The sequence below is a fragment of the Macadamia integrifolia genome, unplaced genomic scaffold, assembly GCF_013358625.1.
Source record: "Macadamia integrifolia cultivar HAES 741 unplaced genomic scaffold, SCU_Mint_v3 scaffold86, whole genome shotgun sequence".
NCBI lineage: Eukaryota > Viridiplantae > Streptophyta > Magnoliopsida > Proteales > Proteaceae > Macadamia > Macadamia integrifolia.
Window position 1 is genome coordinate 82,998 of NW_024870559.1, and position 8,019 is coordinate 91,016.

General features: G+C 43.5%; 1 non-coding gene across 1 annotated transcript; it reads right to left on the reverse strand.

The window, feature by feature from the left end:
- Positions 1–6,687: 6,687 nt before the first annotated feature.
- On the reverse strand, positions 6,688–6,794 carry LOC122070236. Its single transcript, XR_006137705.1, has one exon. It is a non-coding gene; the product is annotated as a small nucleolar RNA R71 (small nucleolar RNA).
- Between the last annotated feature and the right edge of the window lie 1,225 nt (positions 6,795–8,019).

The window sequence follows — 8,019 nt, forward strand, 5'->3', positions numbered from 1 at the left end:
CAGATGATCTGATGCATTTACCACCTAATAGAGAGTTGGAGTTTGCCATAGATTTGACTCCTGGAGCAGCTCCAGTATCTAAGGCTCCGTACAGGATGGCACCAGCTGAATTGAAGAAGTTGCAGATGCAGTTGCAGGATTTATTGGAAAAGGGGTTTATTCGCCCAAGTGTTTCACCTTGGGGTGCCCCAGTATTGTTTGTCAAGAAGAAAGATGGCAGCTTGCGTATGTGCATTGATTACCGGGAATTGAATAAGCTAACCATTAAGAACCGGTATCCATTGCCACACATTGATGATTTATTTGACCAGTTGCAGGGTGCCTAGGTATTTTCAAAGATAGACCTTCGATCAGGCTATTATCAGCTCAAGATAAAGAGCGGTGACATACCCAAGACAGCATTCAGGACTCGGTATGGTCACTATAAGTTCCTAGTGTTATCTTTTGGGTTAACCAATGCATCGGCATCATTCATGGATATAATGAATCGAGCATTTCGCGATGTCCTCAATAAATGGGTAATTATTTTGATTGATGACATCTTAATCTACTCCAAGACAGAAGAGGAGCACACTCAACATTTGAGAATGGTGTTACAAAGGTTGAGAGAACAACAATTGTTTGCCAAATACAGCAAATGTGAATTTTGGCTTGAGCAAGTTGGATTCCTGGGGCACGTAGTGTCTAAGGCCAGAATCGAGGTGGATCCTGATAAGGTGAAAGAAGTAGTAGAATGGGAAAGCCTTAAGAATGTCACCGAAATTAGAAGCTTCTTGGGTTTGGCTAGATACTACCGACGCTTCATTGAGAATTTTTCCCGAATCTCAGTGCCAATGACTAAATTAACCAAAAAGGGTGTGAAATTCGACTGGGTAGCGGAATGTGAGAAGAGCTTCCAGGAATTGAAGAAGAGGTTGGTGTCGGCCCCTGTGTTGACCATCCCTGAAGGCACAGGTGGAATGACAGTCTACACTGATGCTTCCAAAGTTGGGTTGGGTTGTGTTCTCATGCAACGCGGAAAGGTGATAGCATATGCTTCCCGACAACTAAAGGAGTATGAAAAGAACTACCCCACTCATGACTTGGAACTAGCCGCAGTCATTTTTGCCCTTAAGATTTGGTGACATTACTTGTATGGGGAGAAGTGTGAGATATACAGTGATCACAAAAGCCTTAAGTACTTTTTCACCCAGAAGGATTTGAACATGAGGCAGAGGAGATGGCTTGAGCTCATGAAGGATTATGACTATGACATTCAATATCATCCCGGCAAGGCGAATGTAGTGGCAGATGCATTGAGTCGGAAGGAACAGACTGTGTCTCTCTCGTACTTAGTAGTTAGCCCATCGCTTGTACAAAGAGGCGATGCTAATGGATGAAACTCTCTTATATGAAGGAGCAACCTTAGAGTTTGAACGTCAACCAGAAAACCTTAAATGGTTGACTGTATCCTTGACGGCTCTACAGGTGCATCCGATTATTAGGCAAGAGGTAATAATGAAACAACCTTTGGATCCTGAATTGCAGCGGATCAGAGTTAAGGTTCAAGATCAAACAATGAACGACCAAGATTTTGTTTTAGCCAGTGATGGGGCATTGATGTTTCGAGGCAGATTGTGTGTACCTGATGATTTGGATATACAAGACAAGATAGTGCGAGAAGCACATAGCTCCGAGTACTCACTCTACCCAGGGAGTACAAAGATGTACAAAGACCTCAAACAAAATTACTGGTGGCCAAGCATGAAAGTCACAATAGCTCTGTATGTGGTGACTTGTCTTACATGCTAAAAAATAAAAGCTGCGAGGCATCAACCTTATGTACTCTTTAGCCACTCCTTATACCAGAATGGAAGTGGGATAGGTTTACAATGGACTTCGTCACCGGACTACCATGTACACCTAAGGGGATGGACGCAATATAGGTGATCATTGATCGGCTTACTAAGACTGCTCATTTCATTCCCATCAAGACCAAGTTCTCTATGGCCAAACTAGCACAACTTTACATGGACAACATAGTGTGCTTACATGGAGTGCCGGTGAGCATTGTATCAGATAGGGACCCAAGGTTCACTTCCAGATTTTGGAAAAGCTTTCAGCGTGCCTTGGGATCACAGTTGAATTTGAGTATTGCTTTCCACCCACAGAATGACGGTCAGTCGGAGCGAACCATACAGATATTAGAGGACATGCTCAGGGCATGTACAATGGAGATGAGTGGCAGTTGGGAAGAATATATACCCCTTATGGAGTTTGCCTATAACAACAGTTACCAAGCTACAATTGGGATGGCTCCGTATGAGGCATTATATGGCAGGAAGTGCAAAACTCCTTTGTATTGGGATGAGGTAGGTGAACGGCGAATGTTAGGACCTGAAATAATACAGATGACTTGTGACAAGGTCGATGTTATTCGAGAATGGATTAAAGCAGCTCAGTCCCGTCAAAAGAGCTATGCAGACACCCGCAGAAAAGACATTGAATTTCAGCCAAGAGAAAAGGTATTTCTCAAGATCTCTCCTACTAAAGGGTTGCAAAGGTTTCACAGAAAGGGGAAGTTGAGCCCAAGATACATTGGCCCATTTGAGATCTTAGCACGGGTTGGCTCAGTAGCCTACATGCTTGCTCTGCCACCTTCACTCGGGGAGGTTCATAACGTATTTCATGTATCCATGCTGAAGCGATACGTTCATGATCCATCTCATGTATTATCCGTGGAACTAGAATATCTAGGAGCTGACATGACCTATACAGAACAGCCAGCCGAAATTTTGGACCGGAAGGTGAAAACCCTTCGCAACCGCTCCATTTCCTATGTAAAGGTGCGATGGGCTGGTCATTCACTTGAAGAAGCATCTTAGGAGGTAGAGGATGAAATGCAAGCCAAGTACCCTCATCTTTTTGATCAACCAGGTACGTAATTTCGAGGACGAAATTTTCAGAAAGGGGGGGGGGAAATGTACTACCCTACTTCTTAAACCCGGTCTGATTAGAGGGTTGACTCGGTTTAACCATGCAAGACCCGAACCGAAGAGGGTTAACGCGGGTTCCTTATGGACTATGATGGCAAGGATGACCTTAAACACCGGCTGGCCTGACAAGTCCGAGCCAGTGCCAGAGGAGACGGGGGTACCCAAGCCGTGTACATGCACATATCATAAGGTCATATACGGATAAAGCAGGTATATAGCCGTATCTTAAGGTGTATACGTATATTACATCTTATGTCAAGAGTGAGATTCATGCCGAGGGCCGAATTCTGTCAAAATCCCACTTGTTGGCCAAGTTTTGGCCCTCAGGTGGGCGGACAGGTGGGCACATCCACCCACCTGAGTGACCCACCCATGTGATTGCTTAGTTATGTTAGGAAGTATAAATAGCATTCGAATTTTCCTTTTTCTTTTCTCATTTATGACACTCGGACGTTGGTGAGAAGAGTAAAGAGGAGAGAGAAAAGAAGGGAAAGAAGAGGAGAAGAGAAGGAAGAGGAAGAAGAGATGGATTTCAGTGGCGCCGAGGCCTAATCTTCCCATTCCGATGCCGGAAGAGTGATCCCCATCACTAGAGCTACGTTTAGAGGGGAGCAAAGGCTAGGTTCCTTAAACTTTCACCATACCCAAGTAAAAACCCTTGATTTGGGTAGGGTTTCTTGAGGTCTTGCAAATCCCCTTTGAGATGATGAATCTAAGGTTTAATAGATGATCTATGTGTTGATTTTGAAGGATTTGAAGAAGTGTTTACAAAGTTGGAGAAGCATTATTGATTTGATGTGATTTTGGGGTTTTGAAGGAGTTCTTGAGCAAAGAAGGTAAGATGGCTTTCCATTCCTTAAATCTAACCTAGATCCAGGTTAGAACCACCTTATGAGACCTTGAATGTGTGGAGAATAGGTTTGGAAGAGCCCCATTTGATTCCCCAAAGGTTGGCGAAGGTTTTAGGTGAAAATGGCCTTTCCCACCAAGACCGGTGGGCCATTTGGCCCGCCTGTGGGCACCCGCCTGAGAGGGCAGGACCCTCGGACCCAACCGGTGGGCCCAACCGGCGGGCCGACCGACGGACCACCCTGCTCGTCGGTCTTAGTAGGACCCTCAGGCCCAACCGAAGGGCCATACCAGTGGGTCGATCGGTGGGTCTGACTGGTGGGTCAGACAGGTGGGCTGTCCGACCCACCCGAGAGGCTTCGAACGTGATTTTTACTTCCGATTAGACCCAAAATGGACGTGTGACCTTCGTTTAGGATTCTGAACATGATTTTGTCATTGGATCTTGTTAATTTTGATCCCAAAATGGTGAAATGCTAACCCCATTCACTTATGTTAGGTTCACCAAAGCATACGCTTCTCGCACCGGATCTCACCCGTACCGAGCGTGAGTCCTTGTACACTACAGGTAAGTGGGGAGAGGACGTTTGGCCTTGTTTCAAGGCATTGTTTGGCACTCATTTAATTTGTATCTAGACTAGCCATGTCATCATACAAATGCTATGTAGATTAGTCATCCTCACATTTTATGCCATGGGTGTTGTGTTTATTTTCTAAATGCCAAGTGATGACATACTTATATGATGAAAGTTGACATCATTGTGCATGATGCATTAATAGACTAGATGCCGTAGTCGGCTTGGAAACGAGTGCATTGGTGGCCCGTGGTATGGGACTCGGTGGCACTATGCGATCGTACTATTGTCATATAGGAGCATGCGGTTTAGGATTATCATCTTCCCGTGCTCGACCCTTCCCAACAGGGGTTAAGGTGTTGGGTTACCATTTGGGGGGAAGCAGTGGTCGCGATTGTCTGGTCACTGTGGCGGTTAGACATTACGCCCAGCTGGTCATTAGGATAGTCGGCAACCCCGGTGGTATATTTAAGAGGGCCAATCGTACTGCTTTTAAATTGTTGGAGTCAGCACCTTTAATTTTTATCATTTATTTTATGTTGAGAGCCAGTGGTCGGCATGTTTTACTTTTCTGAGTACTCACGGTGGGCCTTCTCTGACAGCCCTATGGGCGTATCACGGGATGGAGTTCGCGGCTCGTACTCGGAGTATACGCGCACTGTGGTTGTAGTAGCACTAAACCAAAGACTTAGTAATGTTACTTAGGTGGATGTGATTAAAATTGTATTGCATAGCATATAGTGCATATGGTTGTGATTGCTGTGTGGACTGCTGTGTGGTCCTCCTTTCCACTTACTGAGCTAGTGAGCTCATCCCACGTGTGCACCTCTTTTAGATGATTTTGCAGGTCATCCATCTGAAGAGCACAGGTCGGGTCCCACAGTCGAGTCCCCTGAAGAGGACTGGTGGGTCCCTGAGGAGTTAGAGCACGACATTGATTGCTCGTGCGAGAGTTATGCTGCGGAACCGTAGTTCTGATACTGAGCTGAGCTCCACTTTTGATGCCGAGCTGGGCTCAACCTCTAATACCAAGCTGAGCTCTAAGCTTTGATACCGAGCTGAGCTGTACACTCTAATTTTTGATGATTCCTTTTGAGTACTTGATATGTAAATTGTATTCTTTTTGTGTAAATATCATACCTGCGGGCCCAAATTTACTTAACTATTGTATTACAAATTGGGTATCAAGTATTATAGGAATATTCACAGGTAAACCAAGTCTTCCGCTGAACTGATGAGCACTTTCTTAGTTGTGTGTATGCTGTGGTGGAATACTGCATCAGATGATCCTGGCAGGTTTGGGTTAACCGGTGTTAACTCGTTGACTGGCCCGGTTCTGTGTGAATGGGGTGTGACATGCTCTCTCTGCGTTTGACTAGTAGCTACACTGATCCGTACGCTTGCGGTTACATTTAAAATCTCAAATAAGTTTTGGGCGCCGTTGCCGGTGAGACAGTTCCATGTTATTTTTCGCTTTCTTTTGGTAAATCGGAGTGCTTTGTTTGCTTTGTTTTGTTTTTCCTTTTCTTTTATTGAATTCCTGAGAAGAACAATTTGCAATAATAGTTGTATCGGTGGAGGTCACTATGCCTCACAGTATGATAAAGACAGGTTTCGCCCTGTAGCAGTACCTCAGGAATTGACCTGAGCAACCCCGGATCCCTGCCGGTAAGCTCCCAAAAATCCAAAAAAAATCAAAAAAATAAAAAAAATCATAAAAATAAAAAAAATCATAAAAAAAAAGTTTTGCTATCCATTCTTTTGTGCTTGTCTTACTCTAGTTGTGGGTAGTTTTCTATTGCATGAGTGTTAGGTGGGTACATAATACTAAGAATTGGTTAGAAAGAAGAGATCCAACAAGTAGTGACTCTATACGTTTGATCTCTTTAAAACCCTTCAATATGGGTGACCAACAGCAAAACTCTTCACCGAAATCTCTAAAAGATAGGTTCTACCCTGCTAGAACAACCCAACCTTCCTGCATAGTTCTACCACAAGCCCAGGGCAATAATTTTGAACTCAAATCTCAATACATCACTATGTTGCCCTACTTCCATGGGTTGACCTCTGAGGATGCATACCTATTTCTAATGGAATTTGAAGAGGTATGTGTTCTAATTAAGATCCAACAGCTTTCTGATGATGCTGTTAAGCTTAGGTTTATCACTTTTGCATTGAAAGACTAAGCTAAGAAGTGGTTGTATGGGTTACCCACAAATTCCATAACCTCATGGGAACAGTTCACAGTTGTCTTCCTTAAGAAGTTTTTCCTAACTCACAAGACCAATAAGCTTAGAAGTGATATCCTTCAGTTTAGATAAAAGTCTAGTGAGTCATTTTCCAAACTTATGGAGAGATTCAAGGATCTACTCCAAGAATGCCCTCACCATGGCCTAGACTTATGGCATTTATGTCAAATAATTTATGAAGGTATTGATTACCTAACTAAACAAATGATAGAGTCTATATGATCTGAGGGATTCACATCCTTTACAGATGAAGGAAAGGCATGAGAATTCTTACTTGACTTAGCTGACAAAACCCGTGAGTGGGAATCAACCCAAAAGAGTGAAAGAACCATAGGAGGAAAAATATATTTTGTGGATGGGATAGTGGCAAAAGAAGCCCATTTGGATAGCTTAATCAAGAGAATTGAGGCTATTGTTCCTAGAAAGCCATCATCAGTCAATTTGGTTAAGATTTGTGCTTGGTGCCAGTCCCCTGGACATCTCCTAGAAGAATGCCCCAACACCTCTGGGGGCACTTCTAATGATAGTGTTAATGCCTTATACCAGAATAATCCATATAGTAATACCTACAATCCAGGATGGAGAAATCACCCAAATTTCTCTTGGAATCAGGGCAACCAAGTAGGGCCTTCCGATTTCCATAATCAAGGTCAACCTGGACTCCAAAGGCCTCCCTTTGCACAACAATATTTTTCTCAAAATACTTTCCCTATGTCAAATATAGGACCTCAGGCTAGTTTTCTAGTGCCCCTCTCCTATCATCTTATCAGCAACCCCCTGGGTTTACCAACATTGGAGGAGGCAAGTAGAATAAGTGACTTAGAAAAAAATATAGCCCTCCTCATGACAAGCCATCAAAATCTTACGAGAGAACTCACTCAATTTGTCTCAATTATGCGTGAGAGGGAGAAATGAACTTTACCCAGTCAACCAGAGCCTAACCCCAGGCATTATCAGCTTGTTAGTTCACAAACATCAACTAATGCACCACTGAATATGGTACAAGGTCAGACCCAACAAGGGCCCTCTAACCAATGTAATGTTGTTTATGCCCTTAGGAGTGGTATAGAGTACCAACAGAGCGTTCCTAAATCTTCCCCATTTATTACTCATGTTAACTCTCCTTCAGTTGAGGACACAAGTGTGCCTCTTGTTTCAGGTTCGTTTGATGAACCTAAAGATTTTTCTGAAACTAAAGATGATTTGGTTTAGGAAACAAAAAATGATTCTTCTGAACAGGGGCAAATCCCTAGCAGTCCTTATATTCATCCTGTTCCATTTCCTAATCGCTTGGTAAACAAAAGGAAGACTGCTTCCATGGACAAAATTTTAGAAGTCTTCAAAAAGGTAGAAGTGAACATCCCCCTTTTG